The sequence below is a fragment of the Apodemus sylvaticus genome, chromosome 1 (assembly GCF_947179515.1).
Source record: "Apodemus sylvaticus chromosome 1, mApoSyl1.1, whole genome shotgun sequence".
Taxonomy (NCBI): Eukaryota; Metazoa; Chordata; class Mammalia; order Rodentia; family Muridae; genus Apodemus; species Apodemus sylvaticus.
The window spans coordinates 184,833,582-184,844,232 of NC_067472.1; positions in this window are offsets into that span (position 1 = coordinate 184,833,582).

Genomic DNA, 10,651 nt, shown 5'->3' on the forward strand with positions numbered 1-10,651 from the left:
AGGGGCAGCAGCAGGGGGAACAGCTGCTATCACAGGCCCCTCGGGCTCTCCCACTTTTACCTTCTCCAGAGTCCCCAGAATTAATCTCCAGCTGGCCAAAATCACTCCCCTGGTAGTGCACGAGGAAAATCACAATCAGCTGCTGTGAAGCAGCCTCTTATTCCACAGCTGGTATTGAAACAAAAATATATTCACACAATGTCACTGGCTTTTTAAAGAAAAACCAAACTCACTATATTTCTCCCTTTTTATTTGGATAAATAACTTTTTTCTTAACTTCACTAAACCATACACAATAAGAACTATTATGAAAACTATCAAGTAAGAATTATATTACAATTTCCAGTCCACATGTATTTGGCAACCCTGGAGAAAGTACTTGACTATCTATCCTGTCCTGGTGAGTCCAAAGTTCTGTACCTAAATCACTTTCTTAATAATGCAAGTTATGATCTTGCATTTATCAACCTAAAAACATCTATTTAGATCCTAAACCTTTTCCTTAGATCCTAAACAATTTCAGCTTTTATGTCTTTAGTCTTTAGTATGGAAATCTGTAAGACTAGCTATCTAGTCTTCAACCCCATCAGAGACCTGAGAAGGATAAATGTTACCTGAGTAAACAGGACGTGCAGAGCCAGCAGCTCCCAAAACTGTAGACATGACAGACCGCTGGCTGCCTGGACAGTCACGCAAGGTTCCTCTGTATCACTGGGGTGTCCAACTTTGGCCTACAGGCTCAGAATATCTGCCAGACTCATCTATGAAGCAGCAGTTTTGAAGGACTGGCTTGCCTTATCTCTGCAATGTTGGACAGTCAACTTTCCAGTATCCTGCTTGTCCACAGTTTGGATGGCCTGCTGTCAGCGGTCCAGATAAGGCAGCTTTTTGCCCAGGATCCAGCTTTGCCATGTTTCAAATAAACTTAATTTGAAGGTTTTTTTGGTTTTGAAGTAAATTGGGGGTGCTGCTAGGAAGCTGATACATGTCTCTCTCAGAAAAGCCTTTTATTATTAAACCATCGCAGATGCCGTGTTCTGCAGATGTCTGAGGTGTGTGAAGACCATCTATAGAAATCTTGAGATACAAACCTTCCTTGTTTCTCACTTTTTACTATTTGCTTAGCTTTAAAAATATATACAGGAGACTAAATAAAGCTTATTTGTATAACTAACTAAACTAGTACCTAACAAGACTAGAAGTAAGATAATTTATAGATAACTACTCCTTGCATTTCTAATTATCCTAATGGTTTTTACTAGTAGCTTTCATAAGACTAGAACTTTACATTATGTTTTAAATGAGTTGCTTATGTATAATACCTTAAGCAAGAGTTGAACAACATAATGTTACATTTCCACCGATATACAGCAATCCATACCAATGTAAAATATTTGTGACTTGTTGCTTTTTTAGTCTAACAGGAGATGCAATAATACACCTTTTACCCTGTCATCCTATATCTGCCCCTCCCATTTTTACTTTTATCACCCCCACCTTCCTTCCCCCTAATATTAGATAGGAGAGAAAGCAGAATGGAGGAGAGAGAGAAACATCTTAACCTCTTTTACTTTGTCTCTTCCCTGACCATGACCAACAACAACCGGCCAGCAATCCATCTAAATGACAACAAGCATCTATAACACACTGAAAGACCACACCTGCCCACCCTGCCTCTTGGGAATGGGAATGTCATTCTCTTGAATTTGCTGTCTGCTGTCTCGGCATGAAGGCATATTTTGGGAACCTAAGAAAATTGGGATATAGACAGAGTCCAGGGAGAGCTAGCTGTATCTTTTGCTGTCCAGTTTCTGTGGGATGAGAAAGTGCAGGGCTTAAGTGCTGGCAGGAACAGTCTGTGAGGCTCGACCATCTAAGATAGCCGTTTTGAAGTCTCCCTGGATGCAGATTTTTGAGGAAACAGTAACTGAGGCAGTCTATGAGGCTGGATCTCCTGGACTCACTACTTGTTTTGTCCTTAGTGGTGTCTTTTTGTTGTTGTTGTTGTGGTTGTTGTTGCTGTTGTTCAAAAAACATACAACTTTAAAAGGCAATATTGTAGGTACATTTCTGCATTAAATATGTATGGAATATGCAGCGTGCACAAATCAGCTAAAGATAAATTTCTGCTGTATGTTTGAGCAGGCGTAAGGCATCTTTCAACTTTAAAAGTCCATTTGGACTGTGCAACCAAACAAACATAAATATCCATTCACGCAGCATAGAAGAATGACACGTAAAAATCAGTCATGAGGACCAGGTAACCAAAAAAAGATTCATTGGCTATGCAGAGACATTCGTTTCTCAACTAGCAGGAGTTCTTCCCTGGTCAAATATAGTCTTTATAAGTTTTAATGGTAACCGTACTTTTTCATTCCCTGTTGAAACATAAACAGAACCACATCCCTAATGCAAAACTACTGCAGGCTTCCATTCTCCTGTTAGCGTATATCCTTATAATATGTAAGGTGATTTAATTCCACAGTGTTTTCTACAACCCAGGATGTCTCAGCTGCTGTTGTTCCTTTTGTTACAGCTCTGAGGGGAAAGGCTTCCCCAGTGGGAATCTGAGGAGAAACCTTTCCTCTGGAGGCGGGGCAGCTCTGAGGGGAAAGGCTTCCCCAGTGGGAATCTGAGGAGAAACCTTCCCCCTGGAGGCGTGGCAGCTCTGAGGGGAAAGGCTTCCCCAATCTAAGTGTCACAGCTCTAAAGGGAAAAGCAGTCAGGAGCCAAGGACGATGCACAACAAACCTCCCAGAAGAGACTCACTGGGAGGGAGAACTCCAGGAAAGCTGCGCCTCTTTCTTGGGGATAAGCAGCGAAGAACTGAGCAGAAGACGAGGTACAAAGGATGGGGAAGGAGAGCTTCACAGGATAGGGATTTGGGGGATTTCAAATCCTGAGCTCGGTGGAAAGCCCAGAGAGAGGTGGGGTTTCAAGGACGGGGACTGATGAATTTTCAAATTCTGGGCTTGATCTTTTTACTCTGCAGGCCATAACTAGGCCACCTCTCTCTTCGTGGGCTCAGATCAGGCTTTATGACTTTATGACTGTGTGATCCGTGAGTGGATCCTGGTGGTTGGAATTCCTCTGGAGTGGGGCCTGGCTACTTAAGAGCCTCTAGGGTCTTACTTTAGGGGCAGCCAAGCCCCAGGACCCCTTGATTGTCTACTTCAGAACCATGAGAGAACGACTTTCTCATGAGGAAGCCTCCCAGTCTGTGGGGCTGCCGTACAGCAGATGGGGCAGACACACACAGCCAGCCCCCGTGTAATCTCACACACTAATTTAACCTGGATGTGGCTCTGTGGTTTGACTCAGGGCGGTGTGTGGCGGTCATCTCTGTCCACATCACACCTAAATCACAGCCTAGTCTTGGCTGCATCTCAGCTGATGCTTCTGTGTTTCCCCTGCAGTGTGTGCTGCAGTCCCTGGGGGCTCTTTGCTGCTGTGGGTCCTGGGCATCATTTGTGCATGCCAGGAAAGCATTCATGCACAAAGCCACACCTCTGGCCTTTGTTTCCTGCACCTCACTGGAGAACGAGTCTGAGGACAGACAGTGACCTGAGGAGACCTCAGACTTTCTGAGACACCTCAGCATAATGTGGAGTCTTGGGTGGGTTAACCATGAGGGATGTGCTGAGGAGGACGGGAAGAGGCAAGAACAACAGACGTCAGGGCGGGCAGGAGGGAGAGGGGGGCTCTCTGGCATGAAGTACTTTTTTCCTTCTGGTAGGCACTGGGGTCTCAGCACTCTCTGGGGTTGAGGCAGGAGGATCAGAAATTCAAAGTCATCCTAGGCTACCTAGCCATCTTAATGCTTCTCTGAGACACATGAGACCTTCCCAAAAGAGAGCTGGGACAAAGAAGGGGGGAAGGATTTTTTAAAAGTAGGAAAGAAAGGAAGGAAGGATGGATAGAATTATGGAAGGAAGGGAGAGAGGTAGGGAAGAAGGGAGGGAGGGAGGGAAGGAGTTTATTATCCCTGAAACCCACGTAAATACTGCGTGGGCATGGCACACACTAGTTAGTCCAGCCTCTGAAAGTGGAGACGGGGGCGACCAAACCAAGATGCTTACCAAGATGTTATTTTGGTGAGAAAGCTTTGTGTTGATGGTGAGAGATGCAATGAATGAAGAGTAAAATCAACTGGGATTCAGCGTGATTCCTGACAGCAATCTGGGGCCTCCTTGTGCAACATGCTCACATGCACCCACACAGGCACACACCTCAAAAGACACAAAACATACACACACATGCATCATGCACACACAACTGTAAAAAGAAAACAGTAATAGCTGTGCATGGTGGTGCACACACACAGAGGCACTTAGACTTGAGGCCAGCCTGGTCAAACAGCAGGATTTAAGCAAGTCAGGGAACACAGGGAGAACCTTTATCAAAACAAACAAACAAACAAACAAGCAAACCAGCAAATACAATAACAACAAAAAAAAAGGAAGAAAGTGGAAACAACAAATACTGAGGTTCTAGATTCTGGTTAGGACATGCAGAACACAGAGAGTCTTAATATCTGAACTACAGTACTGTACTACCAGATAGACAGCAGGGGTCAGAGACGGCACGGATGCACAGCTCCATTAGTGAAAGCCAGCTGGTATTCCTGTCATAGGAGGAACGGAGAAGGAAAGTGTACTATAATACATTACACAGTACAATAATAATATAATATCTTAATTAATATATTAACATATGATATACAATAATAATATATTTCATGTATAATATAGTCATCATGACATTTTATTCAGGCACAAAGAAAAAAGAAATCATGCCATTTTGAGAAGATGGGTGAACCGTGAGAAGCTCAGAGAGAGTAAACATGACTTAATTCCGAGCCACCTCACAGGCTGGAGAGATGGCTTGATGGTGAAGAGCGCTTCCCAGAAACAAAGCCCTGCTTCTGATCGAATAGAAACTGGTTTCATACAGTAAACTCCTTTACCAGGTGGGGTGGCTCACACCTGTAATGCCAGCACTTCCAGGCAGGAGATTTGCTGCAAGTTACAGTTACCCTAACTCCTACTCCGACTGTGTTGGTGTATGAGATCCTGACTTAAGGGAATAATATCTTCCTCTTTAAAAGAACCAAACCAAACCAAACCAAACCAAACCAAAAAAAAAAAAAAAAAAAAAAAAAAAAAAAAAAAACAAACAGAAAACTGAGCTAAGAGTCTAGAGAGATGATTCTTCCTGGAGACCAGGATTCAATTCCCAGCACCCAAATGGCTGTTCACAGTTGTCTTTAACTTAAGTTCCAAAGTATCTAACACCCTAATACAGACATATATGCAGGTAATAACAATACACATGAAATTAATGTAAAAAAGAAAAAAGAAAAGCTAAGTTAACCACTGTCCTTGGTTAAAGCAAACCCAGAAAGTCCTTAAAATAGGAATTCCTGAAATTGTGTTAAAAAAAAAAAAAACAAAAAAACAAATTGTATGTTATTTTTATGTGAACCACATAGAACCATAGCCAAGCAAAAACAGAATTTGCCAGCCACCCAGACATTTCTCCCTTTAGCTCACCCAGCATCAACTCCTCTGTGCCCCAAAATGAACTAGGAACAGACTTCCTTCATAATATCCTCAGACACTCTCCTCCCGCGTATGTATGTAGGGAAAGGAACTCAAGAAGTTGTTCATGGTGCACCCCCAGTCCATCCCTGGGAGATTCTGGGCTTGTGATTCACTGCTGAGCCACACTCCAAGCCCCTTGGAAGACTTTAGGCAGGTGCCCTACTACTGTGCCACGCCCACAGCCTCTCACAGGAGTGGGGGTTGGGGTTGGGGGGCTCTACCACTGAGCCACGCCCCCAGGCCCTCACTGGGGGATTCTAGGCAGGGGCTCTACCACTGAGCCACGCCCCCAGGCCCTCACTGGGGGATTCTAGGCAGGGGCTCTACCACTGAGCCACGCCCCCAGCCCCTCACTGGGGGATTCTAGGCAGGGGCTCTACCTCTGAGCCACACCTACAGTCCTCACAGGTTGTTTCTAGGCTTTCTCTCCATTACTGAGACTCCCCCAACCACAGTGTGCTATGTACACAGCATGTCGTGGGTAAATCAGGGTAACTGGCTCAGCCCTCTCTCGGGCTTATATGGCTTCTTGTCTCTGTGGAGACAGGAAGGGAGGGACAAAGAATCCCACCTCCATGGCTTTCCAGCAGTGTCGTCCAGCATTAGGACTTTTGCTGTGCTCAGGTGACAAGTGGGATATCAAGGAAGCTTTACCTTCTTTTCTTCCCCCCTGTGAGTGCTGCAGCCCCTGGAGGAGAGGTCCGTGGTGAGGGAGGCTTCCATGCAGCCCTCTTAGTACAAATGCCCACGCCCGCTGACTTACTGCGAGACAAATAGATGAGTCTAGGAAACCAGTGAAACATCAGAATCGGCCCGGAACTGGGTGGCGGCTACTTCCCCCATGTTTATGGAAGCCCCCTTGGGTGCTGGCAGCCGGCCACCTCCCCATTGTGACAGTGGGCTGGTTGGCTACTCTAGAGCTTTCGTCAGTTCCCCATTGGTCCAAAAGTACACAAAAGTGCTTCATGCCTGGCAATACACTTGATCTTGATGCTGGCCTCTGGAGTCTGTTTCTTGGGTTGCTGACAATGCCTCTCTTCCTCTCTCTGGATCCCAGCTCCTCCGTTCCCACACCCTCTTTTTTTTTTTTTTTTTCCTTTTGAGATAGGGTCTCACCTAGCAGCCCTAACTGCCTGGGAACTCTCCCTGTATAGCAGACTTAACTTGACCTCACAGAGGTTTGCCTAGGATTGAAGGAATACCATGCACCAGCACACCTGCCCCTTCCTTTAAAAATATTTTTACATTTAATTGTTTGTATGCACGCTTATGTGAGGTCTCTGTACATGAGTGCAGATACTTACAGACTCCAGAAGATGGCTTTCTATCTCCAGGAGTTGAAGTTACAGGCAGTGTGAGCCTTTCAGTTCAGTGCTAGGAACCATTTATTTTCTTTCTTTTTCTCTCTTTCTCTCTTTCTCTCTTTCTCTCTCTCTCTCTCTCTCTCTCTCTCTCTTTCTCTCTTTCTCTCTTTCTTTCTTTCTTTCTTTCTTTCTTTCTTTCTTTCTTTCTTTCTTTCTTTCTTTCTTTCTTTCTTTCTTTCTTTCTTTCTTTCTTTCTTTCTTTTCTTTCTAGACAGGTTTTACCTTGTAGTTCAGGCTGGCCTTGAACTCCTGGTCCTCCTGCCTCAGTGTTTCCAGATCTGGGATGCTGGGGTTGCAGGCCCTGCAGACTCACGATTGTGCCTCTATCGTCAAGCACAAGTTTGTACTTACAGAGAGTCCATAAGCTTCCTGTGGGATTCTCATGCATCCTGTCCACTCATACAGGTTCTGTGTTTCCTTGTATTTTTATTATTTGTATTACTCTTGTTTCACTGTTATTTGAAGGTTTTAGAGACAGAATCTACTTAGCCCAGGCTGGCCTCATTCCTGATTCTCTTGCCTCATTTCTAGTGATGAGGTTATAAGTGAGTGTGCACCACCATGTTTGACCATCTCCTTTTAAAAGCAGGTATTCATCTCTCTCTCTCTCTCTTTCTCTCTCTCTCTCTCTCTCTCTCTCTCTCCCTCTGTGTGTGTGTGTGTGTGTGTGTGTGTGTATGTGTGTGTTTCTGTGTGCCTCAGCCCATGTGTGTAGATCAGAGGATAACTTCAAATCCAGAGATCCGCCTGCTGACTTGAGGTGAGACTCTGTAAAAGGATTTGCACCATCAGGGGGACGTGCGGCTCTTGAATGGAGTCAACTGAGGCTGGAGAGTCATGCTCTCAGAGTGGCAGCTCTTCCTCTGTGGCCCTTCCTCTTGTGTGGCGGGAGGCCTGCAGGTGCTGGCCTCTGGACATGAGGCAGGGGCTGAGCTCTGCTCACTTTCACATTCTTTCTAGCACCTAACAGCTCTGCAGCTATGTATTCAGGAAAAGGGGGAGGATGGAGGGGAAGGAGGGAAGAAGAGGGGAGTGATGGAGACAGAGGGAAGGGAGGGGAGAAGATGGGAGGGAAGGAAGGTTAGGGAAGAGGAGGGGGGAGGGAGAGGAAGGGAGAAGAGGGGAAGGGAAGTGGAAGTGAGGATAGAGGGAAGATAGGGTAAGGGAGGGAGGGGAGAGGATGGGAAGGAAGGAAGGATGAGAGGAAGGAAGGAAGGAAGGAAGAGGGGGGAGGGAAGAGTTTTTTCTGTGGTCATACAGACTCTGCTTAGGAGCTTGTTAGTTACTTTGATGATTGTGGTGACCAAATGTTTGATCAGACATGCAACTGCTCCAAACTATAAACAATGCTACTTTGCCAAACTAAGCCAATGCGTTAGATCTTACTTGTTGACATGTTACAAGCTTATCCTTGTTGACATGTTACAAGCTTATCCTTGATGACATGTTACAAGCTTATCCTTGTTGACATGTTACAAGCTTATCCTTGCTGACATGTTACAAGCTACCTACTTTCTCCTTAATTCTACCAATGCTAACCTTACACTGACTGCGGGCTGTGCTTGAACCCTAAGCCATCCTTTTACAGAGGGTTGGGTCTCCTGGATAGTCTTCTTTTGAAAACACATAGATCAGTGCCCCTGACTGTTATGACAGCCTGCTTCTGGTGACCCCCCTCGTCTTACTCTCAAGGATGAAGTGGAAATTTTTGGTTTCTTTAGAGACTCAGTTTTGTCATGGGATGTTTTTCTGGAAACTGTCTTATGAGAGGATGTTTTGCTGAGAACAGAAACATGGTATTTTTCTGCAACTTGCCTGGGAAAGGGGCATGTGATGTTTTGCTAGTACGGATACTTGAGAGAACACATGATGTTGGTATATACACCCAGCAGACAGTAGACAACAGTGTGGCGTTGGTTCGCCTTGCCTTTGCTGATCACCATATGCTTTATAGAGCAAAAAGCGCCAAAGAAATTCATGTGATATTTCAATAACTTCTTGCAGCTTCCTCTCTTTATTTTTATAAAACACAACATTAATGATACAATTATAGCCAACATTGCAGATATAAATAGGAAGGGTCCTGGGACAAAGAATTAAAAAAGAAAAAGGGGATTTTTTTTTCTGGTAGAAGAAGGGAAATGTTTACTCAAGGCCTATAAATAGAAAGGCTCTAGAAACAAAAACATAAAAGGAGAGACATTCTCTTTGCTATAGGAATGGAGAAGGAAGAAAGACTCTTACTGGGAGAAGGAAAAGAATGGCTTCCGGTGCTCGGAGCGCTCTGGCTCTCAGCCGCCGTCGGCTCTTTCTGCACAGGACTCATCGGTGCCGACCCGGCGGCAGGCAGGGCCTTGGGGCCGCAGCATGAGCAGAGCTGGCCCAGAACTGACAAGTTCCTTCTTGTTTGCTTGTTTTTTGTTTGACTGCTTTTTGTATTTCCCTCAGGATGGGAATAACTCAGTATTAGAAGTCCCTTCACCAAACAACCCTATTAAAAAATGGGGTTCAGATCTAAACAATATAAAATAAATCAGTATAACGAAATACATAAAATAAAATCCCAGAGGTATGAGTCTTTCGTTATATGAAGGATGTTTCCTTCTCTTGGTCGTCTAAGGTTTAATTTTCTTTTCTTTCTGTCTTTTTTTTTAGGTTTGTTTTTTTTTTTTTTTTTTTTTAGGGTTTTTTTTGTTGTTGTTGTTGTTGTTTTGGTTTTTGGGCTTGGTTTTTTTGAGACAGGGTTTCTTTGTATAGCCCTGGTTGTCCTGGAACTCACTCTGTAGACCAGGCTGGCCTCGAACTCAGAAATCCACCTGCCTCTGCCTCCCAGAGTGCTGGGATTACAGACGTGCGCCACCACCCCCCGGCTCTTTTTATTTCTTTAAGGTTTAATTTTCATAGTAAATAAACTGGAAGAACAAAGTCCCTGCTCAGCGTGTCAGCAAGCGGGCAGGTGCTGGAGCAGTAGCAGCCGGTTATGTCACATCGGATAAGCAGAGAGCCCACACAATTGAATGTAGATGGCACACTGAGCCACCAAGAGGGACATTCAGATTGTGTGTTTGTGTGTGTGTGTGTGTGTGTGGTCTCTGCACATTAGTGTGGGTACTTACAGATTACACAAGATGGCACTGCATCTCCAGGAGGTAAAGTGACAGGCAGCTGAGAGCCTTTCATATGAGTGTTAGGAACCAAAGTGGGGTCCTCTCTGTAAGAGCAGTGCACACTCTTTAAATGCTGAGTCACTCTCTAGCCCCACTTTTCTTCTTCCTCTTTCTAACTTTCTATATTTCTCGTCTGCTTGCTGGCTGGCTGGCTTTCTTAAGTGGTCTCATCCTGTAGCTCAAGCTGATCTCCAACTTCTGGGTCTCTTGCTTCACTCTTTCCAGATCTGGGATTGCAGGTTCTCCCATATCCAGCGTACACAGAATACAGTTTCCTCCAATGCAGTCTCACTGGGTATATCAGCCATACCTCGGGACAGGCCACATGCCCAGGAGTAACTGGCCAACACAAAGTAAACTCAGTGGTATTTTTGTGGGCCTTGTTTCATTTCTGTCTTATTGGTCATAACGCCTTATTTGCTTGTGTGTATCTGCATGCACACCACTTCCACACACATGTAAACAGGCACTACACTCACATGAAACCTAGAAGAAAAGGAGATGAAGGGAGTGAACA